Source organism: Macrotis lagotis, chromosome 5, assembly GCF_037893015.1.
Source record: "Macrotis lagotis isolate mMagLag1 chromosome 5, bilby.v1.9.chrom.fasta, whole genome shotgun sequence".
NCBI lineage: Eukaryota > Metazoa > Chordata > Mammalia > Peramelemorphia > Peramelidae > Macrotis > Macrotis lagotis.
In genome coordinates this window covers 36336375-36362512 of record NC_133662.1, presented here as the reverse complement: position 1 = coordinate 36362512, position 26138 = coordinate 36336375, and the positions used below count along the sequence as shown (strand labels likewise).

Here is a 26138-nt window from a genome sequence, read left to right as displayed (position 1 = left end):
TCAGAACATGACTAATATGGAAATCTGTTTAACAAGATTGTGCATGTAAAACACATATCAGATTACTTGCTGTCAAGGGCGGGGGAAAAAAGGTAAGGAAGGAAATAATTTCACAATAATAAATGTTGAAAACTATTTCTACATGTAATTGGAAAAAGTACTGTCAGGATTTAAATAAAAAATAAGCTACTTGGACACACAGAGGACTGCCAACTTCTACTGCTGCTTTAGCCCAGTGAGAAGACAGTCCTGTGGCCTGGACCATCTGTGTACAAGGTTGTAATTTTAGCTTCCAGTGTATTCATACCTGCTACTTTGTCACTTGCCTATCATCACAGGACTTTGAAGTAGGTAAAAATGGTAAAATGGTATGAATGATGTCTATTGACTCATTTATAAATTATATTTAAGTGAGACAGATCCGAAAAGTTTTCAGCCTCACTCTCTCCCAGAGACATTGAAGTCCAGTGAGTAAGACAAAAGTGAAGTTGACTAGCAATGGCTCCAATGCAATAAATTACCTCGGCATCTTCTATATCTATCCAAACTAAGCACTTCAAAGAATCTGCTTGTGGTTAGTTGAAACAAATGGTTCACATCTGCATGTTCCCCTGGGGGGAAGTTTTCATAGGCTTGGGGTAGACACTCCCTTAACTAATCAACAGATTTGAGGTCTTTTGGTTGTCCTCAACCCGGTTTAGTCTCTCAGTCTATATGGTTTACCAGGGTGTGGCCACTGAACAAGCTACAACTTCTTGGAGCCCACAGGTGAGAGTTGGTAGAAAAGTGAATACTATATATGGATGAGCAACTTTGAAAAAGGCTCAAGAAGCCTTCACCCCCAATGATGTGCTAGCCCTTCACAAACACCTGTACGCCCTAGCTGCCCTACAAACAAGATAGATACAGGAAAACTTAGAGTTAATCTCAGGAGAATCCAGAAAAGCTGTTTGCAGAAGGTAAGATTTTAACTGAAATCTGAAGAATCAGAGAAATAAAGAAATGAAAATGAGGAGAGTGAGAAAATTCCAGGCAAGGGAGACAGTCTGTGAAAATGCAAGAAATCAGGAAGTGGAGTGTCTTGTGCAAGCAATGACAATAATGTAGTGTTGCTGGATCACAGAGTACATGGAGGAGAATGAGTTGCATTAAGAATGCAAAAGTAAAAGAGAATGACTCCCCCTGCCCTCATTAGTTTCTTTTTATGTGTTGTCTTCTCCCATTAGAATATAAACTCCTTTAGGGAAGAAACTGTTATTCTTTTTTATGCATTTTTATACCCTGCCCTTAGCACAATGTCTAGTAGAGATTTGTTGACTTTAAGAATTATTATAATAATTATAATAATAATAAATAATAACAGCTCAAGCTTATGTAGCACATTAAAATTTGAAAAACCATTTACAAAGATTATCTCATTTAATTCTCACAACAATCCATATGAGGTAGGCAATATGCCAATTATTATTGTTCCTATTTTACGAGAGAAAAAAATGGTTCTTAGATTAATTGACAATCCCAAGATCACACAGTTGGTCATTGGCACCGTTAGGACTCAGACCCAGGTCTTCTGACCTCATAGCCAGTGCTCTTTACTCTATATTTCCTTGCCTCTTTGTATGGATGACATCATACTGAATGTTATGGAATGTTTGTTATATAAAAATTAGACTCATGTTCTTGGCACCTCCATAAACTTACAAAAGCAGACCCCAGAGAATGAATGGATCCTGAAATGAAATAGATGAACCTGGCTTCTCCCCAGGAAAATGTAAATTCCTTGAAAGCAACAACTATTAAAGTTTTAGAATTATATCCCCATTAGCACAGTCTGGCATACTGTACATATTTAATAAATGTGGAATTGAATCAAATAGTACATCTTCTAATTGTATTAAGGCAAGTTATTAGTAGTAAACTATCAATGATACACAAGTCTATACATGCAATTCAGCATCTTTCCCATACTTATCTGACTCAGTTCTTTAGAAAAATAGGAGCAGAAGCAGATCCTGAAGGTGATTTTTTTTAACAAAGTAGAAAACAATGGTAGCAATAGAAGAGGCAATAGATCTTCTTGAAAGTGATTTGAAGATCTCAATAATATCAGTTTTTCTTAAAAGTAGAACAAAGATAAAACAGAAATGGAGCAGGAGCTCAGGCTCTCACTGAACGAAAGGTTTCTGCTGGGACAATGCAGCAACTCCTGAGTTGGGGTAGTTCTTGAGTGGAAGGTAGAAAGGGAGGTAATTATTTCTCAGATGATTGATCAAAGAGTTAAGAGAAACTCATCTTGCCTCTTTGGTCATCTTTCTTAGAAACAATGCTTCCTCCTTAAGGGATCACTCTTATTTTATAGAAAATTAATTAAACTCAATAAATGCATACAAAAGTTCATGTTAGGCAATAGGGATACTATCCCTCTCCACTTCCCAAAAATTAAAATGACATGGGCTCAAGAGTATGGAGGGGCTCCAACTACAGCCTGAGAGTAGCCACTGTTAAATTTTCAGTATAAGCATTTATACCTGAGATATTGGTAAAAGAAGCATGTTTGTTGATTTTACAGACTTAAGAAAGTGATAAAGAAAATATCAATGCATATTAAACCTAAAAGTGTGTTGTATGTACATCCCCCCCACCCAGTCATTTGTTAAACATTTACCTTGTATACCCCTGCATAGTTCTCACTTTCAAGAAATTTATAGGGAAACAAGGTGAACTTAAATAGCTATAATACCAGGCAATGAAGGAATAAAACATTTATTAAGAAATTACTATGTATGGTGGCTAGGTGGCATAGTGGATAAAGTACCGGCCCTGGAATTAGGGAGTACCTGGGTTCAAATCCGGTCTCAGACACTTAATAATTACCTAGCTGTGTGGCCTTGGGCAAGCCACTTAACCCCATTTGCCTTACAAAAAACTAAAAAAAAAAAATTACTATGTGGCAACACACATGATTACAGAAGTAAAGACACTCTTTGATTTCAATAGGGAGATACATCATATATAGGAGTGATAGCCAAAAGGGGACTGTGGCCCAAAAGCTTATAGGGATCTGAAGAATAGAGTAAGGGAAGAGTTTAACTGCAAGGGAACTATCCAAGCATAGTACTGGAATAAATCTGAGGAGGAAGAAATGAGTATCATTATTTATATTTCATTCTTCTATATAATATACTAGATGACTTCTAAAATCCCCTCCCCTCCAATATTAAACTTTTTACCACCCTCTCCTCCTGGATAATACCTCCTCTCTGGATTTTCATAACACTATAATACTTCCTCCTCTCTCTCTCTCTCTCTCTCTCTCTCTCTCTCTCTCTCTCTCTCTCCCCTCCGCCCCCCCCAGTCTCTTTGTGTCTCTCTATATCTCTTGCTCTGTCTGTCTCTATCAATTAGATTACTTTTTGTCTGACTCCTAGATTTCTTTTGCAAGTACAGCATCTATGTCATGTCTCCTAATTGTACATGTTCCTCAAGATTGTATCCTAAGCCTTCTCTCTTCTCCCTCTTTGTGTTTTTTGTTTTTTTAGGGTTTTGCAAGGCAAATGGTGTTAAATGGCTTGTCCAAGGCCACACAGCTAGGTAATTATTAAGTGTCTGAGGTCAGATCTGAACTCAGGTACTCCTGACTCCAGGGCCGGTACTCTATCCACTGCGCCACCTAGCTGCCCTCTCCCTCTAACTTTGATAGCCTCATCAGTTCCATTGTATTTAACTCTCCCTCCCATTTCAGCTTTCTTTTTGGTGTTGTCTTCCCGCATTAGATTGCAAGCTTCTTGAGGGCAGGGACAATCTATTTAGATATGTATTCCAAAAGTTTAGCATAATTCCTCAAAAAAAAATCAGTTTTTCATAAATGTTTAATGATTGACCCTAAACATTCTGATCCTAACTTGTCTTTCCAGCCTCATGAGACATCATTCACTTTCCTGAATTCTGAGATTTAATCAAACTGGCCTTCTTTTGGACTCCTCACACTTGACACTCCCTCTCCATCTCTGGGCTTTTGTACTGCCCATTCCAGATGCCTAGAAGGTATTCCCTTTTTACTTACCCCTCATATATAGTACCTTTCTTACTTTAAGATTTCAGTTCAGACACCATTGGATCCTTGAAGACTTTCTGATTCTCTCAATTGTTATTGTCACACACATACACATGCAAATACAAATATACCCACACAACCTTGTATTTAACAACTTTACATGTATTTGTATTTATTCACTATATATATATATATATATATATATATATAATGAATAATGACTTTTTCCCCGTATATGTCATTTCTTTATTGAATTTAGCCAAGATAATCTCATTATCATTTATTCTTATATTATTTACAATAGGAGAAGGCCAAATTAGGGAGTTTCTTGGTGTTCAGAAAATTCCAATGGAAAGAAAGTAGAGATAGTTTACAAGGAAATTATAGATTTTCTTTTCAAGGTAGCATTCTGTCTTTGTCTAATTCTTTTTTTCTTTTTTTATTAAAGAGTTTGAGTTTTACAATTTTTCCCCCAATCTTACTTCCCTGCCCCCAACCCTTCACAGAAAGCAATCTGTCAGTCTTTACTTTATTTCCATGTTGTACATTGATCCAAATTGAGTGTGATGAGAGAGAAATCATATCCTTAAGGAAGAAACAAAAAGTATAAGAGATAAGATCAGACAATAAGATATCTGTGTTTTTTCTAAATTAAAGGGAATAGTTCTTGAACTTTTTTCAAACTCCATAGCTCTTTATCTGGATACAGATGGTATTCTACATTGCATATGGACCAAAATTGTCTCTGATTGTTGCACTGATGGAACGAGCAAGTCCATCAAGGTTGAACATCGCCCCCATGTTGCTTTTAGGGTGTACAGTGTTTTTCTGGCTCTGCTCATCTCACTCAACATTAGTTCATGCAAATCCCTCCAGGCTTCTCTGAATTCCTGTCCCTCCTGGTTTCTAACAGAACAATAGTGTTCCATGACATACATATACCACAGTTTGCTAAGCCATTCCCCAATTGAAGGACATTTACTTGATTTCCAATTCTTTGCCACCACAAACAGGGCTGCTATGAATATTTTTGTACAAGTGATGTTTTTCCCTTTTTCATCATCTCTTCAGGGTATAGACCCAGTAGTGGTATTGCTGGATCAAAGGGTATGCTCATTTTTGTTGCCCTTTGGACATAGTTCCAAATTTCTCTCCAGAAAGGTTGGATGAGTTCACAACTCCACCAACAGTGTAATAGTGTCCCAAATTTCCCACAACCCTTCCAACAATGATCATTATCCTTTCTGATCATATTGGCCAGTCTGAGAGGTGTGAGGTGGTACCTCAGAGAAGCTTTAATTTGAATTTCTCTAATAATTAATGATTTAGAGTAATTTTTCATATGGCTATGAATTGCTTCGATCTGCTCATCTGTAAATTGCCTTTGCATATCCTTTGATCATTTGTCAATTGGGGAATGACTTTTTAAAAAAATATGATTGTATATACAGTTCTCTGTATATTTTAGAAATGAGTCCTTTATCAGAATCATTAGTTGTAAAGATTGTTTCCCAATTTACTACATTTCTTTTGATCTTGGTTACAGTGGTTTTATCTATAGAGTACCTAGAGCTTGATCAGACATTGAAGACTCCAAGGTCATCCACTGCATCCTGAGTCATTGCCTCATCTTGACAATTGTCTTGCCACTGGACTCTGGTGACTCTGAAAGAAAGAGTGAAACCAACAAGTTTATGCAATTCAGCTTCACTTAAATCCAATTCACACATGAGAAAAAAGATATCACCCAAACCATTTATCATTCTTTGAGTTTGTATTCTTAAAATTTGACTCAGAGAAGACATAATAAATATTTGTTTGTTGATTCATTCATTCATTTATCTGTATTTCTCCAAAGTAAGGGTTTTCATCTTTTGTTGTGAAACATGGATCCCTTTGACAGTCTAGTGGAGTCTAAACCCTTTTCAGAATATTTTAAATGCATAAAAATACATAGAACAAAAATAAAATCAATTATAATAAAATAAAGAAAAATATTTTTCCTATGTAAGAACATAAACTACTTGAGATCTAACCACCAACCTGGAAGACATCAAGTTGAGAATTCCTCTGTAAATTCTTACTAGTAGATGTGTGATTTTTGAGATTCATGTATCAGAATACCTTTGGTAGTTTTGTATTTTGCAAAAACATTTCTCCCAGCCCCCATTCAAGTTGATCATATGCCATGTCTAACAGAGAGGAAAATGCCACAATAGATTTTATATTTCATACTCTGAAGCACACTGTGGTCTCTCATATCTAGTTCAGTTTTGTTTCCCTAAACTATGCCCCACTAGGATGTTCTCTAACTCCACTGCTGTACTTTTGAAAATAAAATGCATTCATCACACCAGCTGATCTTCCTAGCCTGTGAGATCATTAGCCCCCAAGGGATATGATAGGCACCCCTTTGGAACAGGTAGGTCCTCAAGGAGGGAAGGGGCAGTGGGAAGATGAGAGAAATTAGTAAGTAGAGCTATCTATGACTCTTCCAAGAGAATTAGATGCCAAAATAGATGAGGAGAAGAAAGCATGCATTGTGTTATTCTGGACTATACTATATGGGGTCTGCCTCCAAGGGCTTCATCATGCATCCTTTCAAAGACAGACATTCAATTAGCTTGGGGATCCATGCCAATAGCTTGACACCCAGTTGGCAGTTTTGGACCACAGGTGTGGGGCCAATCGGGGGTATGAGTTTCTCAAATGTTGGGATGAATGGAACCACTCCCCAGTTCATTTCTGACCTAGTTTCTACATAGCTAGGAATGAAATTATGAACTGACCAGGCATCTGACTCCATAATACAAGGCTTTTCTTTTCTTTTTCTTTTTTTCTTTCTTTCTTTCTTTCTTTCTTTCTTTCTTTTTTTTTTGCAAAGCAGTGGGGTTAAGTGGCTTGCCCAAGACCACACAGCTAGGTAATTATTAAGAATCTGAGGGTGAATTTGAACTCGGGTCCTCTTGGCTCCAGGGCCAGTGCTATTCATTACACCACTTAGCTGCCCTGATACAAGGCTTTTCAAGAATCTGAGCAGTTTCTAGCTCTTTGGTCTAATTCAGGACAAACCTGGTGGAGGGCATTTTGGTATGGTAGAGCCAGGTTCAAATCCTCCTTTCTACTTACATGACTTTGGGCAAATCATTTGGGCAGTCAGATAAATTACCTGTAAAACTAAGAGGATTGGACTAGAGGACTTCTCCAATCCCTTCCAACTTGAGATTCACAATCCTATGAATCTAAACTCAACCTCTGAACATTACAACCCCAAAAAGACACAAACTGTTGAGTCAGTCATATATCTTGTGAGGATGATATTTCTCTCCTTTTACAAATGAATGCATTGACGTCCATAATTGTATTCTGGGGCAGTACCAGGTGTCACACAACCAAAAGGATGTAAGAGCATCTAAGGTATGATAAAGAGTATGCTACATGTGAACTCATCCAACCTTTCTGGAGAGCTATTTGGAACTACGCCCAAAGGGCAAAAAAAAAAAAATGTGCATACCCTTTGATCCATCAATACCACTACTGAGTCCATACCCTGAAGAGATGATGAAAAAGGGTAACAACATCACTTGTACAAAAATATTCATAGCAGCCCTGATTGTGGTGGCAAAGAATTGGAAATCAAGTAAATGTATGTCATGGAACACTATTGTTCTATTAGAAACCAGGAGGGACGGGATTTCAGGGAAGCCTGGAGGGATTTGCATGAACTGACGCTGAGTGAGATGAGCAGAACCAGAAAAACACTGTACACTCTAATAGCAACATGGGGGTGATGGTCACCCTTGATGGCCTTGCTCATTCCATCAGTGCAACAATCAGGGACAATTTGGGGATCTCTGCAATGGAGAATACCATCTGTATCCAGATAAAGAAAAATTGTAAAACTCAAAATAAATAAAATCTTTAATTAAAAATAAAAAAGTGTGCCACAGTCAACTCAGACCAATTAGAGAGACCCAATTGTCAAATTTTCAGTGTGAGTATTCTTTATACTTTGAAATAAGCAAAAGTTACAAATCAGGGTTTGATTTGTTGTTTTGTTGACTGTTTAGACTTTAAAAAGTGATGAGGGAAAGGTTAAAAATGAAGATTAAATTTATAAGTATAGTAAGCATTTTTGGAGAGTTGGTTGTTAAATATTTACCATTTGTTGAGTTCTGTTGCTTAAGTAACAACAATTATCCTGGCAAACTCCAGAGATAACCAGAATATTCATTCTGGAAATGTACTTGTATTAGGATACTTCGTCTTTCTTGAGACTATGACATCACATAATCTTAGAATTGGAAGAGATTTTTGACTGACAAACTTTGTCAAATACCAAAAACCAATTATATATACTTATTCATAAGGATCAGTCCAGGCCATCACTGTTACCTTTATCAATGGTGAAATTTATAGAGGCAGTCAGGTTTTACAGTGGATAGAGTCCTAGACCAAGAATCTAAAAGAACCAAGTTCAAATCCTACCTAAGATATTACAGATATGACCCAGGCAAATCACTTAACTTTAGTTTCCTTATCTGAAAAATGAAAATATTAACAGGGGTGCTGTGAAATTAAAATGGAATGATATTTGTAAAATGTTTTACAAACCTTAAAATGCTATTATCATTATCAGTCAACTAAATACTTTTCCATGAATGACAAGGTATTAGACAAGACTTGGTCTTCTAATTAATTCAGTTTTAAAAATTGTCATGCTTTAAGATTTTCCAAAAGAATTTTAATTCTCCTCTTGGCCTTATTCTTTAGACATGAAACTGGAAAATTCTTTCCCTAAGAAAATCAATTTATTCTACTGTATTTCTAACATTAGGTTGTAAATCCCATGTCTAATTTTTCAAGAACACTGACTTTCATGTTAACTATATAATTTAAAGGGGTTGAATAGGAATTCCCCAGTCAACTTGATCTTTTGAAAATACTTCCCCCACAGAGAATGAGGATATGTTCACTGGTTGACTAGACCTTCTAAAATAAGTGGAATGGTTTAGAATCATCCATTCAGTAACACTGTGGACTGGGTTTCAGAGCTCCCACCCACCAAAATAAAGTGGTTAGCTAAGACTTTGGGGGGATAAGAACAAGCATCTATTAAGCATCTATTATATGCTAGATCCTATGCCTACAAATACTATACTAAACCATCCCTTTGAATTGACCTATAAAAAAAGTCTTCATCAGGTATTTGGGGTTTTTTAAAATCTTTTCCCTTATGTTTTTGTCTGGAGAAAGAGTATAACTTATATGTGTAGGTATGCTCTATGTGTGTGTGTATATATATGTGTATGTGTATTTTGTGTGTGTGGGGGGGGGGGGTGTAAGGAAGGGTTGTGATTCTTCCCCTGGGGCAAGAGCATGGGAGTTGTGTATACTTGCCTGTGGAATGTAAGAAGAAAGTTCCTTTAATATTTCTTCTTTTCTTTTTCCCTTTCTAATCAGATATCAGCGACCAGAGAATTAAAATCAGAATTTCACAAACCAATAGAGGGCAATGATGAAGTAAGTTGGAAAAATCATATATATATGTTCAGGTCTGTGACCTTAGAATGAAACTCATGAAAAATGTCATTCCTGAACTACTGCCTCCTATTTAAATGAGAAGACAGTTTTTTGACACCATGATTCTTGGCTTTGAACTTACAGTCAAAAACAAAAAAGAAGAAAAGAAAAAAAGAAACAGAAGGAGATTTCTTGAGCAGGGTCAACTTTAGGGGTTGCCTTTTCAGTAACCCAAAGTTCAAGATTTTAGAGACCTGAACTTCTATCCAGAGAAAAGGAATTTCCTAGACAATGTGCCTCTTGGAAGAGAAGAACATTACTCATAGGGCCTCTGTACCTCCCACCATTCACACACACATACACAAACACATATATACACACATCAAAAATTAGAGAAGTGATAAGTTACCAGAGTCCAACATGAAGGACTAAAAGTCTTGACTTTGTTCTTTCTATGGGTTATTTTAAAAGTGCAGATGTAATTTCCTATTCTCCAAGGTGTCTTTACAGATTCCCTTCCAGAAGAAATAGAAGCCATGGGATGTAAGGGAATTCAGGACTCTGTAGAAAAGTGGAATCCATCAAAGAGGGAGGCAAATATTTTATTTATGTGATAATAGGAGTTCCTTTATGTATTTTCCACATTTTTTATGTACTCCTGTTTTTGCATCTCTCCTTTTTCTCTGTAAAATAAAGGCTGCCATGTACCCCATATCTCCATTGGAATCTTACAATTTTAGAGTATTTCAGAGCTGAACTAGATATTAGAAATCATCTAGTCCAGGGAATCTTAATCTGGGGTTCTTAGATCCCCAAAAATCTGAGCTTAGATTCAATAGGCCTATAAATTTGAGTGGAGAAAAAAGTCACACTGTTATCTTCACTAACTTCTAAACAAGAAGATGGTGGTAAATTTAACAAACAGCTTTCAGGGAGGTGGGATTCCCATGACATATTTTTAGGTTAAAACTGCATTATTAAGATTTTCCCTTTATTTTATTAGTCTAAAAGGTCACTGAAACAAAATATCAAACTCTAAATTGGAATGTTTACTAATGTCCAAGGTGCAAATGCTCATACTGAAAATTTAACAATTAGTGAACCAATTCAAGGTGACAAGCACAACCCTACATTAACTGAAATTTAGTAATCCCTTCAATTATATACTATGATACTCCTCATAAATGACTTTCTCTAAAATAGGTCACACTATTTATATTCGTAAAATATTTATAGCAACTCTTTTTTTGTAGTACAAAGAACTGGAAACTAGGAAGGTACCCATAATTGGGGAATGGTTGAACAAATTATGATATGTATGTATAATGGAATACTACTGGGCAATAAGAAATAATGAAAGGGGTGCTTACAGAGAAATCTGAGAAGACCATAATGAACTGATGCAGTGAAGTAAAACCAGGAGCAGAACAATTTATACAATAGAAACATTGCAAAGATAAACAACCTGAAAAATTAAAGAACTTTAATCAATGCAATGACCAACTAGGATTCCAAAGGACTAATAGTGAAATATTCTACTATTTCTTAACAGAGAAGTATCAGATTCAGGGTGTGGGATGAGACATAGCTTTTGGACATAATTATTTGCAGGAATTTATTTTGTCTGATGATACATATTTTTTTAAGAATTTGTGTTTTCTTTCTTTTTCTTTTATTCAATGGCAGAGGAGGCAAAAAGAGAAAAAAATAGATTTTTGTTCATTGAAAAAAATAGAATGTTTTTTAATGACAATTATGCTATTGGATATCAGGGTAAGTGCCCACCATCCAAAATGAGTGGGTTAGAGAGAAGAAATCCTTACTCTCCCTTTCTCCTTGATTAAAACAGGGAGTCATTTTTCTTCATTCTATTCCCAGCATCAGAATTAGCAGGAATCTTCTGGCAACTATTGTTACCTCACCTGTCAAGGTAATGAAAATGACTGACCCACCATAGTCAAGGCATATAAAACAAAGTGAACAGATACATTTGTCAAGCACAGGACAAAGGAACATGTTGCTTTTCACTGTTCTGGTTCTGGTTTGGTTATCAGCTAAGACTATCCATATCTCCCTTTTTCTCCATGTAGTTGCAAATGTGGTCAGAACATTAGTGGAAAATTTGCCATGTTTGAGATGGTGGATTATTTTCAAAGAGTTAGGGGGATGCCAGGAACCATGTCATAAATTTGTCTTCCATTAAACATGAAATAAATCTTTATTTGTCTGTATGTTATATAACAGGGGTAATTGGTTAGCAGCATCCCCATAAGCCTATCTTCTCTAACAGCCTAGGGCCTTTGTCCTTTAGATTTTGTGTCACAGGGTCTCCTCAACCCAACTGAAATACAGAGGCACAGCTATGGTCTACCACAGAACCACATCCTCTTTTCATGATGCACGACTTTGATGACATTTCTTACACCACTTCTCCAGCACAAGTTGTTATTGGTTATATGCTACAGCCCATTTTTCCTTAACATGCATTTTTCAAAGGATGATAAGATCAGTTTAGAGCTGGATGAAAGTTTATTTTTGATGTTATGAACTTGACACACACTAAAAAAATTAACATTTTCAAATACAAAAGAGGACAGAAAAAAGCAGATGGAACATGAAACTATGAATCTCATTAGAACTAAGGTTTTTTTTTTTAAGAATATACTCATTATCACATTAGTGCCAACATTCTTTGGCTTTTCTGTCTTACCTTCTGAAAATCCTTCTGCTTTCTTTTGTGCATTTTCTTTAAATGCTACATTGATAATCTTTTCTTCCCTTTTTAGCATCACTATCATGTTTCTTCCTCTACCTCACAGTACCTCTCTTTCTCCCCAAAAGAAACCTTTCTTTATAACAAATTAACATAGTCAAATAAAATAAACACTCACACTGATCATATCCAAAAATGTATAATTATTCTGGTCATCTAGTCCACCAAGTCTCAGTGGTGGTCTAATGGAACTGTATCTAGTCATTGCAATGATTAGTTCTAAAGCCTCAAAGATTTTGGTACAATGTGGTACTTTCTGAATAAATTGTTCTGATTCTACTCACTTCCCTCTGTATCAATTCATAAAATTTTTTTCAATGTGACAGCTAAATGAAGTGTTTATCTATCTGTTCTTATACAGACAGGTAAGATGCCTAGAAAAGGACAACCTTCATTATATTAAAATTCTCTCAGGGTTCTAGGTCTAATCCTATTGTGTGAAAATATACTCCTCTTCCTCCATCAATTCTTTTTTTTGTAAGATTTTTTTTCAAGGCAATGGGGTTAAGTGGCTTGCCCAAGGCCACATGGCTAGGTAATTATTAAGTGTCTGAGGTCGGATTTGAACCCAGGTACTCCTGATTCCAAGGCCGGTGCTCCACTGCACCACCTAGCCACCCCCCTCCATCAGTTCTTAAACTCCAAGTGATACACTTCCATACAAAATATACCCATCCATAATAATGATACTTTTAGAATTTAATCATAGTCATTTATTTAACAATAAGGTAAAAAATCATGTCATATATTAATATAAATATGGGACTAGTAAATTTATCACAACCCATGCATAAACCTGAATCATATTCTTCCAACAATATATTCTGTATCTGTTGGGAAAAGTGGACACATATTTATGGAAACTTGCCATATGAATGAGGAAAATCCATGTACTCAGGGGGAACTACAATTCTAGAAATCTCCCTTAATATTAATGCCTTTGTGTCTCAGCTACTGTACATAAGTTTCTTGATGAATTGTATTGAACATACACTCCTACTGCTAAGCTGAGTTGATCCACTCTGCTTTACTAAAAGTTTACCAAGCATGACATCAAAGCCAAAAGAGTAAATCTATTGGGTGACTTCTCTGATTCTGTTTTCAAATTGATTCTCTGCTCATCTGGACTTACTCCTTCACAAGAGCTTTAATTTACAGAACTTTTAGCTTCAAGCTTAGCTGATGCAGTTCTGAAATTTATCTTTTCACCTCTCTTTCTCCTATTTCTCTGAATGCAGATGCTGAATCTTCTCTTCAAATGATCCCAACTTAATTTGCGGTTACTAACCAAATTTTCATCTTTGTTTACCCCCCTCCCAGATAAGTTATATTTGTCTCTTAATTAAGCAATAATTATTATACTCATATCTCTACAGCACACCATAGTCCATCATATTTAAAATGGACAATAACTATCTCAGTACTCTGAATCAGAGTGACTGTTTTCTATGGTTGTAGAACTCTAAATAGATTTAACTCGGTAAATAAATTTTATCTATTAAAGGGTTATCCTTTCACAAAAGCTCTCCAAGCTTAGGTAGTTATGTATAAGTATGTGCATATATACCTGCATATATTATGTGTATGCACACACATGTACTATACATGCATGTATAAACTTTGTATCAGAAGGTCCTTTCTGACAGGAGCATCCTAGGTAAATTTTGGAGACCTCTACGCCTCTCTAATTCATTTGTCTTTACTTAGATAGTACCTAGAAACTTCATTATCGAATTGGTTTGCTCCCACACAAAATGAATATAAATTTTTTTCTACCCAGAATTCTTGTCTTTGGAGACACAATTATTCTTATAAGAACTCTAGTTAATAAGGTATCACATATAGAACAGATTTTATTTATACAGTAAGAAGGACACAGATTTGAGACTATAAAGTAAAAAAAAAAAACCTTGTTTCTTTATCATCTCAATTCCTAGGACATACAGTACTCTCATGATTGGAGACACACAAATGCTATGGACTTGGGATTCATGCCCATATGTTGGATTTTTGTACTTTCTTACTATTTTTCCAGTTCTTTTTAGACCACTGCTTCCCAGCTTTTGTTTTTTAGTGGCTTCTCTCCTACTCCAGTTCCTTACCAAGATAATTTGTCCCCAAATTCTCTTCAGTAATTCTTCTTGCAAATTTCTCCTTCAACACCCTTCCTTCCATTGCAGCTACTCCCTAAGTTGTCTCTTCTTTTTTTCCCCTAAGACATATTAAAACTATCATGTAACAAGAACGCATTGTAACCTTGGTAGAAAATATCACAGCTCTTTACAATCTAGACTGCCTTAAGATTTGTTTTGGTCAATGGTACTGAAATTTCCTTCAACTCATATTCAACTAAGTCTCCCTTCCTGTGGAATTAAAGTGAATCTGTCCCATTTATTCTCTCTCTCTCTCTCTCTCTCTCTCTCTCTCTCTCTCTCTCTCTCTCTCTCTCTCTCTCTTTCTGTTTTTCCCTTAATACTCATAAATCTCCAGTTTATCCCATATTGATCTTGTATGTAAGTAGTTATTTGTACAGTCTCCTTCATTAAATTGTCAGCTCCTTGAAGGTACAGACTGTCTTTTGCCTTTCTTTGGGTCCCCAGGGATTAGAACTAAGGTGGTTAATGTTTATTGCCTAAGGAATCTTAGATTATTTTCTTATCAAATGACTAATAAATAATACTACCTTCCACCAAAGCCCCTAAGTTTATTATTGTGGCTTGCAAGGGATCCTGGCTCCTTAAAAACCCTGACAGACAAGCACAGGTGCTAACAAGTCTTAACAAATCTGGAAAAGGTTCAGGTAAGGTCATGTGAACAATGTTATGTATGTGGTCTGTAGACCAAATGAGTCAAGTTTGGGGAGGCTCATGACCATACTGGCCACAGTTCACCCAGAGCAATTGCCAAAGACAATTTTTAGCTGCAATTTAGGCTAGTGGAAAACAACTATAGGAAGAAATCAAATGCCCTCCTATCTCTCTTCTTCACTTTCAAATCAGAGGGAGACTGTGATCTGTGCTGCTAAAGAGAATGTCTATATGCAGGAAATTGAAATATTGAAGCGAAACTTTCATGCTGAATTAAAGTCTTCCTTGGCCAATTTTCTCCATTAAATATTTCCCTATAATATCAGGTGGCATTGTTCATTTCTTAACAAATCCTGGCACTGTTTCTGTATCATCCATGCAGGACCTGCATTTCACTTAATAATGATAAGATAATAATAATAATAATAATAATAATAATAATAATAATAATGATGATTTGTATTTGCATAGTGCTTTCAGTTTGCAAAGTGCCTTACAAATATCTTATTTTGTTTTTACAACAACCCTGGGAGGTAAGTGTTCTATTTTCTCCCCTTAAAAATAAAAAATCTGAATAGAACAGAAGGAAAGACAGAAGAATATTCAGACTAGCAGAAGAACTTTGAGAGTTACATGTTGAATTTGAATTCTAGCAATTCTCATCTTTCTTCCTCATGGAAACTATACTCCTTTGGGTCTGCAAAATTTCTATCTTCATAATTTCCCATCACTTTTAGGATGCCTTCCTCAAAAGAATTTTAGTTCAGAGGATCCTAACTATACCACCTCTCAACCTTTTGGGATAAGTTTTCTGAAAATCTAAAAACTGTGATAGATTATTCTGGCTCTCCTTTCCTTTCCTCTCATCTATCATATACCGCAAGAGAAAAATGGAATGTGCTCTCTCCATACCTCAGTCTCTTAGAAACCCAAGTCCCTTCAAGATTCAACTTGTCTTCCACCTTTGACAAGAGGAATTTATTGACTCTCCTTTACTAGGGCTCTCCCTTAATTCCCTCTCCATAAAATTGCTTTTTATTTCTTCTTTCTTGTTGTTGTTGTTCTTCTTTTTCTTCTTTTCTCTCTCTCTCTCTCTCTCTCTCTCTCTCTCTCTCTCTCTCTCTCTCTCTCTCTCTCTCTCTCTCTCTCTCTCTCTCTCTCTCTCTCTCTCTCTCTCTCTCTCTCTCTCTCTCTCTCTCTCTCCAAATATAAATGTTACCCTTCTCTCTTTAAAGGGAAGGAATATGAAAACTAAACATGATATAGATTCACAATTTCACATATCCTCTTTTTCTGTTTGAGTTTGAATATGGAAATTCTCAATTTATTTGAAATTTATAAAGTTAGGAATTTTAATTTTTTAAAATGATTACAGGCAAAGAATGTAATCCATATATTTGCCTAGTTCAGAATGAGCCATTTGGGTATAAGAAGGAAAACAGAATTTCCTAAAGAGATAAAGCAAAATAATTCATTACCTTGTGGCTCCCTTTCTGCTAGGGGTTTGCCCACAAGAGGAACTTCCTAAAGTCCAAGGGTAGCAAGGTAAAAGAGAGAACAGCGTAGAAGAAATTGAGGTGAAGGGGGAAGATAGGTATATAGCATTGGCTTAAAGCCATTCTATTTAGTGAATGATGAATTCTTTGACCTCCTCTAAGAAAAATGTTCCCTAGCCCTATTATTATTAAGAATAAAAATCAGCTCTAACTCTCTCCCAGCACATTCACAAACCCTGAAAAGAACTTGATGACTTCTGTTTCTTTTATTTGCTAAAAAGTTATGAATTAATATTACCTTCTCACACACACACACACACACACACACACACACACACACACACACATTTTTTCAAAACCTGCTGAACTCACTGGAGAAACTTTGGGCTCAAAGTCCCATCAGATGAGCTCTTTTATGTATTTTGTATAGTTATTTATTCCCTAATGTAATATAGAATCTCCTTGAATATTAATAGCATGAACCCAGGAGCCAATAGGGAGTGATTTTTGAACCCAACTTTTGATCCCAAAGTTTTATAAAGGCATAAAAACAGGGTTTTAGTTTCTCCCACTTAATGCTAGGCCACTTGCTCCTTCAGTTTGAATTTCTGTGCTGCTGAAGGGAAAAGTAGTGGTTCTTGCATCAGAGAACTTGGGTTTAAGGGGAATGATGACCTTCTCTGTGTAACCTTGGGAAAGTCACAACCTCATTGGACTATCTTACAGCCATGAGCCAAAAGAGAACTTGATCATCAGATTTCAAGAAATCATAAAGGAAAACTGTTCCAATATCTTAGAAGCAGAAGGAAATCAAAAAAGTTATTGCTCTCCTCTTGAAAAAGATCCCCTAGGGAGGTCCTTGGAGTCAGGTGAACCTGGGTTCAAATTCAGCCTCAGACACTTAATAATTTCACAGCTAAGTGACCTTGGTCAAGTCACTTAAGCCCATTGTCTTGTAAAAAAAAATCCCCAAATGACAATTCACAGAAATATTATAACCAAATTCCAAAGCAGCCAGAAGTAAATAATTCAAACACCATAAGCTATAGTCAGAATTGCATAAGATTTTGCAGCTTCTGTGTTAATGAAGTGGAGGTCTCAAATATGACATTCCAGAAGGCAAAAAAAATAGGATTGCAACTAAGGTAACCTACCTGGAAAAAAACTGAGAAAAATTCTAAAAAGGGGAAAAAAATGAACATTCAGGGAAAGCAATTCTGACTTTCAAACAAAAAACTCTAGAGAGATAAAAAAGATAAACATGAGTGAGAAATCATGAGGAATTTAATAATGTTAAACTGTTAATATTCCCAAATGGAAAGATGATACAGGTAACAACTAAGAAATATATCAACACCAGGGAAGTTCAAAGTAGTTTTTTTAGACAGAAGGTAGTTATGAATCTATTATGTTGGGAAGATCACAAAGGTAAAATGGAAAGCTTAAACAGAGAAATGTACTGGAAGAAAGTGGAAGGGAAAAGAAGAATGGGGGAAAATATCACATAAAAGATACACAAGAAAGAGTTGTACAATGGAAGGAAAAATTGGGATTGGGGTAGAAAGGGCAATACTCGAACCTCACTATCATCTGAACTGGTGCTCTCTCTCTCTCTCTCTCTCTCTCTATATATATATATATATATATATATATAGATATAGATATAGATATATATTGATATTGATATTGATATTATATATATGTGTGTGTGTGTGTGTACACACAGTTGAGTATAGAAATTCATTTTACCCAAGTGGAAAGTAGTGGAAGAAAGTGCTAAGAGAAAGATGTGAGGAAGTGATGAGAGAGGGTAGACTAAGGGAAGCAGTAGTCAGAAGAAAATCAGATTTTGAAGAAGGAATGGGGTAAAAAAGAAAGAAAGAAAGAAGGATAAATAGAAAAATAGAATGGAGGGAATTGCACATTACTAATCATAACTGTGAATGAGAATGGTATGAATACACCCATAAAACAAAAACAGCAGAATAGATTAAGAACCCCACACTGTCTACAGGAAACACACTTAAAAAGGGACACATGGAGAGTTAAAATAATGGCTAGATCAGAATCTGTTATGTTTCTACTGAAATAAAAAAGGCAAGGATAGTAATCATAATCTCAGATAAAGCAAAAGAAAGACAAAAATGCTTAATTAAAAAGAAATAATGAGAAAACTACATTTTGCTACAAGTTCCTATAGACAGTGAATTAATATCAATACTAAATCAGGGATGGGCAATCAGGCGAGGTAGATAAAATAAGTATTAATACTTGCTTACTGATCTGTGTTATAAATGCAATTTTTCTATGATTCTGGACAAAAATCCAGCTGAATTTGATTATTTTAGACTGGAATATAGGGAAATACACAATGCGAGGCAGGAAGCAGCAAGCTGTGCCTCACTACAGTTTGCATTATTCCTCACAAACTGGGTAAGTGCATGCCTGTTGTTATTTCTCCGTTTTGTCGCCAGTGAAATGTTTGTTGGCCCTTTTGTTATATATACTCAGTTTTCATGCTATAGAGGATACATTTCACATATGTGCATATAAGATATTTAGTATTGCTGATCTTGATTTTATCTGCCCAAAAAACTACCAGGTAAGGCAGTCAGTACATCAGCCTCATTGCAAGGATAGTGCATGTACACACATCAGGTTTATATTTGCTCTGCTGTTATTCTTTTTTCTACAAAAAGGCAGCAAGCCACAAGCCCAAGCTAGAGTCAAGTGCCCTGCAACAGCCCTTGCAATCATCACCATGGAGACCAAGAGACTTTTAAAACTAAATAGAGATAAATAGGAATTCTACAACAAAGGTACAGAGATTTTCATCCAGGATAGGTAAAAGGACTTCATTTACAAATAAAAAATGAGACCCAGTATATGCTGTAGTTCCATTTTTCTCTCTCTCTCTCTCTCATCTCAAGTTGATATACATTTAACATTCTGCATTGGTCAAATGCTTAGCTGTGTGTATGTAAAGAATACTGTTATAAGATAGGAAACATATGGTCACTAAACCAGTGGAGTGCAACCTGCCAGTTAGCATGTAACATATATAACATATACTGCTACCTCTTAAACATAGTTAATAGAAATAATGGTGAATTTAAGCTACTTCTTTAGGCTCATACTGAGCAAATTCAGACTCATACTGTTTGTGCCTCCCCAATCATGGACCCCAATGCACATCACTGCTAAACATAGATGCACAAAGTGGCATAGGACTCAAAATCTTAATTGAAATTTTAAATGAATTACAGGAAGAAACAAATAGTAAAGCTATGTTAGTGAAGGGTTTCATTTTACTTTTCTCAGAACTAGATAAATTTAACTATAAGAAAATAAAGAAAGAAATTAAAGAGATGAATAGAATTTTAGAAAAACTGGGTATTATAGCTAGCTAGAGAAAATTGAATAGGAATTGAAAGTAATTATCTTTTTTCAGCTATAGCTTGTACCTTCACAAAAACTGACCATGTATTTAGGTATAAAAACTTCACAAAAATGCAAAAAAAAATTAAATGTATCCTTTTCAGATAATAATGCATTAAAAATTACATTTAACAAAGGACCTTGGAAATATAGATTAAAATTAATTGGAAATTAAATAGTCTAATCCTTAAGAATGAATAGGTCAAAGAACAAATCATAAAAATATTCAATAATTTCATTAGAGAGAATGACAACAAATGATGCAGGGAGATATGGACATAGGAGATTGTTGTAATTAGAATCAAATTTTGCAAAAGAAAAATAAAACAATTATAAAAATATTCAATAATTTCATTAAAGAAAATTACAACAAATGATGCAGGGAGTTATGGACATAGGAGATTGTAATTATAATCAAATTTTGCAAAAGAAAAATATTGTCTGTGCCTGTCTGGGGTACTCCCTGCTGTACAAAGTGACTCCATTGTTAAATGTGAATTCATCAAGATGGGAGAGACCTCATTTCCTTCCCCTCCTCCTGTTTGCCGTTTTCAGTCTGCCTGACCCTGGCCCATTGGTAGATCAAGCTTTCACTGGAGTGACAGTCATTCTCCACAGGAAATGACATGTTGGACTTAGAAGTCATGTACCTTGGGGCAAGAAAGACCAGAACCTAACTTACCTATTGGAGAATACCTGGAACCAAGTCCTGAGGGGTTTTAAAACTGCAGGGCTATATGTTAATTCTTTCACCTTCAAGGCCTCTCAATCTTAAATGGACAACACCAATCCTCCAGCAACACAATGAGAAACAACATATCAAAATTTGTGGGGATGTAGCCAGAGCAGTACTTAAAGGAATATTTATATCTCTAAAAGCTTTCACAATAAAGAGAAAACTAAATAGCAATTAATTGGGCATGTAACTGAAATAAACTGAGAGGGGGGGATAAATTAAAAATTCCCAATTAATCACCAAAATAGAAATCTTGAAAATTAAAATAAGAGTAATGAAATAAAAATTTAAAAATTGAACTAATAATGAGAATTAGGAGCTGTTTTGAAAAAATATTAAAATAGATAAGTCACTGGTTATTTTGATTAAAAATAAAAGACAAAATCAAATTACCAATATTAAATGAAAAAAGTGAATGCACTATCAAAGAAGGTGAAATTTAGGCAATTACTAAGAGCTATTTTGTACTATTATATGTTAGTAAAGCTAGCAATCAAAATAAAATGGATAAATATTAATAAAAATATAAATTGCCTAGATTAAAAAAGAGGAACTAGAATACAAACAGTTCTCACTTTACATAAGTGAAGTCTTCTGAAGACCTCTACAAAAAAAGTGATTTTTACCTCATGTGAATTTCCATCAGATTTGAGAGAAAGAGAGAGGGAGACAGGAAGGAAAAAAGGAAGGATATCACAAGTCTTTGAAGATAGAAGTCAGAAAGACTGAAAAACAAGTAGGGAGTTGGGAGGGGGAGGAAACAGGGAAGAGAAGGGGCAGAACCAGACATGTGGGAATCTGACTGAACCAAGAGAACAAGCAAAGTAAGGTGGGAGATAAAAATGTGGGACCCAGAAAAAGACATAAACAAGAAAAAATGGGCAACATAGGAGTGGGGGGGGGGTGGCAGGGACAGACCAAGACAGGATGGAATAAGACTGGGTGAGGGGGGAGGGGAGAAAGCTAGGGTAGGCAGAGAGGTGGGCCAAAGGTCTCTTTTCTCAGCAAAGGAGATATCAAGCCAATCCCCAGGGTATAAGTCTCTACCTGTAGGCTCTACTTTCACTTGGAGGAATTTTTAAGGTTGTATTTTAAGGGGGGGGGAGTTGTTTTTGGTTTGGGTTTTGGTTTTTATGCATGGGAGTTGGGAGTTCATAGAGTTCTAAAGCTGAGGAGCAGGAAGAGAGAGAGAGAGAGAGAGAGAGAGAACACCATACTTTACAGTAAAGGTAACACAGGTATCTTTTTTGGAATACAAATTCCTTTCAGAATTCTTTATCTAATGTCAAATTTGCATAATACAAATTTGCATAAAGTAAGAATTGTCTCTACTTAAACAATCTAAGAAAAACAAATTGAATGAATCATAAGTGGACTCCCTAAGAAAAAATCTCTAGGGCAGATGAATTTACAAATGAATCCTAATAATTAAGTAAAAATTAATTCTAATACTATATAAACTATTTGGAAAAAATAAGTAAAGGAGTTCTACCAAATTCTTCTATGATACAAATATGTTAATATGTAAACAAGGGAAAACAAGAATAATGAAAGAAAACTATAGACTTAATTTCTCTACCTTGATGCAAAAATTTTAAATAAATGCCAGTAAGAAGCTTACAGCAGTGCATTACAAAGATTATAGACTTATGAGCAAGTAGGATTTATATCAGGAATGCAGGGCTAGTTTAATATTATGAGAAGTATTGCCATAAAGAAGTATTGCCAAAGAAAAAAAATCACATGATTTTAATATATCCACATCATATTTATATGCAACATTTATATTATGTATTATAAATAAATAATTATATCTACTGTATAATATTGATATAATATTTATATAATCACTACCCTGTAATCACAATTATATCAATAGATGCAGAAAAAAGCTTTTAACAATATATATATATCATTCCTATTGAAAAACACTAGAAAACATCAAAATAAATGGAACTTTTCCCTTTTTTGTGATTTTGCAAGGAAGTGGGGTTAAGTGACTTGTCCAAGGTCACATAGCTAAGTAAGTATTAGGTGCATAAGGCTGGATTTGAAATCAGGTCTTTCAGATTCCAGGGCTGGTGCTCTATACACTGTGCCACCTAGCTGCCCCAAAAGAAATTTTTCTTAAAATGATAAGTAAAATCTATATGAAACCATCTGCAAACATTATTTAAGTTAGAAGCCTTCCCAGTATGATCAGGAGTAAAGGAAGGATGTCTATTATCACTTTTATTCAATATTGTACTAGAAATCTTAATTATAGCAATAAGAAAATTAAATTGAAGGAATAAGAATATGCAGTGAGAAAACAAAATTATCACTCTTTGCAGATGATATGATGGTATACTTAAAGAACCCTAGAGAACTAAAATATAGTTGAAACAAATAACAACTTTAGCCCAGTTGCAAGATATAAAATAGACCAACATAAATCATCAATACTTTTATATATTACCAATAAAACACAGCAAGAAGAGAATAAAAGGAACTTCCATTTAAAATAATAGCAGACATTATAAAGTACTTGGAAGTCTGCCTGCTGAGATACATACAGAAACTAAATGAACATACTAATAACATTTTTTATACAAATTAAGACAATTCTAAACAATTGGAGAAATGTTAATTGCTCATGGATAGGTCAATTCAATGTAATAAAAATGATAACCATATTATCTAAATTAATTAAATTATTCAGTACTATGCCAATCAAACTACTAAAACAATTATTTCATAGAACTAAAAAAAGAAATAAAAAATTCATCTTAAAAAAGGATAAAGAGTATAAAGGTAAATAATGGGAAACAAAGGAAGGTAGCTTAGCAGTATCAGATTTCAAACTAAAATACAAATCAATAATCATCAAGACAGTCTGGCATTGGCTCAGAAAAAGGGTGATCAGTGGAATAGATTAGGTATCAATATCTCACACTCTATAACAAGATAAAATCAAAATATACACAGGATTTAGACATCAAGGTGATATTTTAAGCAAATTAGGGGAGAATGAAAAAATAACCTGTTTTACATAAATATATAATATATATATATACATAGAGAGAGAGAGAGAGAGAGACACAGAGACAGAGACAGAGTGACAGACAGACACAGAGAGAGAGAGAGAGAGAGGTGACAGACTGACACAGAGAGAGAGAGAGAGAGAGAGAGAGAGAGAGAGAGAGAGAGAGATAAAGGAAGATTTTATGACCAGAGAAAAAAGCTAATGAGACATAATTTTTTATTACATAAAATTAAAAATGCTTTGCACATACAAAACCAATACAGTCAAAATTAAAAGGCAAGCAGTAAACTATAGGGGAGGAGCTTTATAGGAAATATTTCTGATAAAATTTTCATATCTGAGATATATAGGAAACTAAGTCAAATTCATAAGCATAAGTTATTCCTCAATTTATGTGGAAAAAATATTCAAAATCTCTAATAATTAGAGAAAAACCAGTAAAAACAATTGTGAGGTACTACTACTTCATACCACCCAGATGGGCTTCCATGACCGAAAAGGAAAATGACAAATGTTAGAGAGGATGTGGAAAAAATGTGACACTTTTAAATGCACTGTTAGTGAAGCTGTGAACTGGTTCAACCATTCAGGAGATTATTTTGGAACTAGATCCAAAAGGGTTATAAAACAATGCATAACCCTTTGTCCCAGCAACACCACTACTAGGTCTGTATTCCAAAGAGATCAAAGGAAAAGAATCAAAAATATGTACAAAAATATTTGTAGCAACTCTTTTGTGATGGCAAAGAATTGGAAATTGAGAAGTCACTCATCTTTGGGGAATGGCTGAGCATGTTTTGGAATGGAATTGTGATGGAAAATTATTGCACTGTAAGAAATACTGAAGGGGAAAGTTTCAGAAAAAAATGAGGAAGACTTACAAGAACTAATTCAAAGTGAAGAGAACAGAGCCAGGAGAATATTGTACACAAAAATACCAATATTGTAATGCTAATGAAGAATTTAATTACCCTGATCAAGACAAGGAACCATGACAATTCCAAAAGACTCATGATAAAAAATGTTATTCAACTCTAGAGAGAGAACTGAGGAACTCTGAGTGCAGATTAAAGTATATATATATATATATATTTCACTTTTTCTTGCCTTTCTTTGCAACATGGACTAATATAGAAATATGACTCGCATGACTTCATATATATAATAGGCAACGTTTCTTTCTCAATAGGGATTGAAAGGAGAATATTTAGAATTCATTGTTTTTTTAGAAATGAATGCTAGAGAATAAATAAACATTGACCAAATGACAGAGACAAAGAGAGAACACCCAACCATGATCCTCCTGCTCCCTGCCTTGCTGCCTGGTGGACCAGATTCCATAGATCATGGCTTCTATGTCATGCTCTAGCTGCCTTTGCATATTTAGAAAGCCTATGTAGATATATATGTGCTACAGAGAATATTTGTACCTTGTAAATAACAGAGATTTTGTGAAAGAAAATACTTTGCAAACCATTCAGCAGAGTCTGAATATTAACTATCATTCTTGCTTTGTTACATGATATAGAATCTGACACAGACTAAAAAACACAATGCAAGAACTCAATAAATACTTGACTGGAAATGTTCGGAAACCTGGACATTAGGAGACATACTCCCTTCAGTTTCTGCTAGTATTACCTCTACTCCTAGGACCATATGAGAGGTGATAGCTTACTCGGCATAAACATAATTAGATTTGAATCTTAGCACTATAACTCTCTGGGTGACTTTGTACAAATGTCTCAAATTCATGAAATCTCAGGTTTTTTTATCTTTCAAACAGAGGAAGTAAAATCTATTTCATAGATGATGGTAATGATCAAATTAGAAACTTTTTATAAGACTTTTGTAAAAGTACTTATTGTGAAGGATTATGTGGATATTTTATCATAATTCTAGGTGGAGCCCTTCTCCATTGCCATAGCTGGACAAAATGATAGAAATGGATGATCTATCTATCAAGCCAATCAATCCACCAACAGCCATTTATTGAGTAAATGTCAGATAATATGCTGGAGATATATATATATATATATATATACATATATATATATATATATATATGGGTGTGTGTGCACATGTGTGTGTGTGTGTGTGTGTACAAAAATGAGACATATAGTCCCTGACCTCAAGGAATTTACATTCCATTCAAGAATGCACATTTGTTAAGCATCTACCATGCAAAACATGGATTAATAAGAAAGAGGTTCTTCCTTTTAAGGAACTTTTATGCTAATAAGGAGGAGGGAAGATATTCAAATAACCATAATTTAAAATCTGTGA

General features: G+C 35.0%; 1 long non-coding RNA gene across 1 annotated transcript in view; it reads right to left on the bottom strand.

Annotated features, from left to right (window-relative positions):
• Nucleotides 1-5623: 5623 nt before the first annotated feature.
• LOC141523768 (uncharacterized) overlaps nt 5624-26138 on the bottom strand; it is an 82815-nt gene continuing 62300 nt past the window's right edge. The window contains exon 3 of the long non-coding RNA XR_012478586.1: nt 5624-5719. This is a non-coding gene — a long non-coding RNA (uncharacterized LOC141523768). The remainder of the gene's footprint in view (nt 5720-26138) is intronic.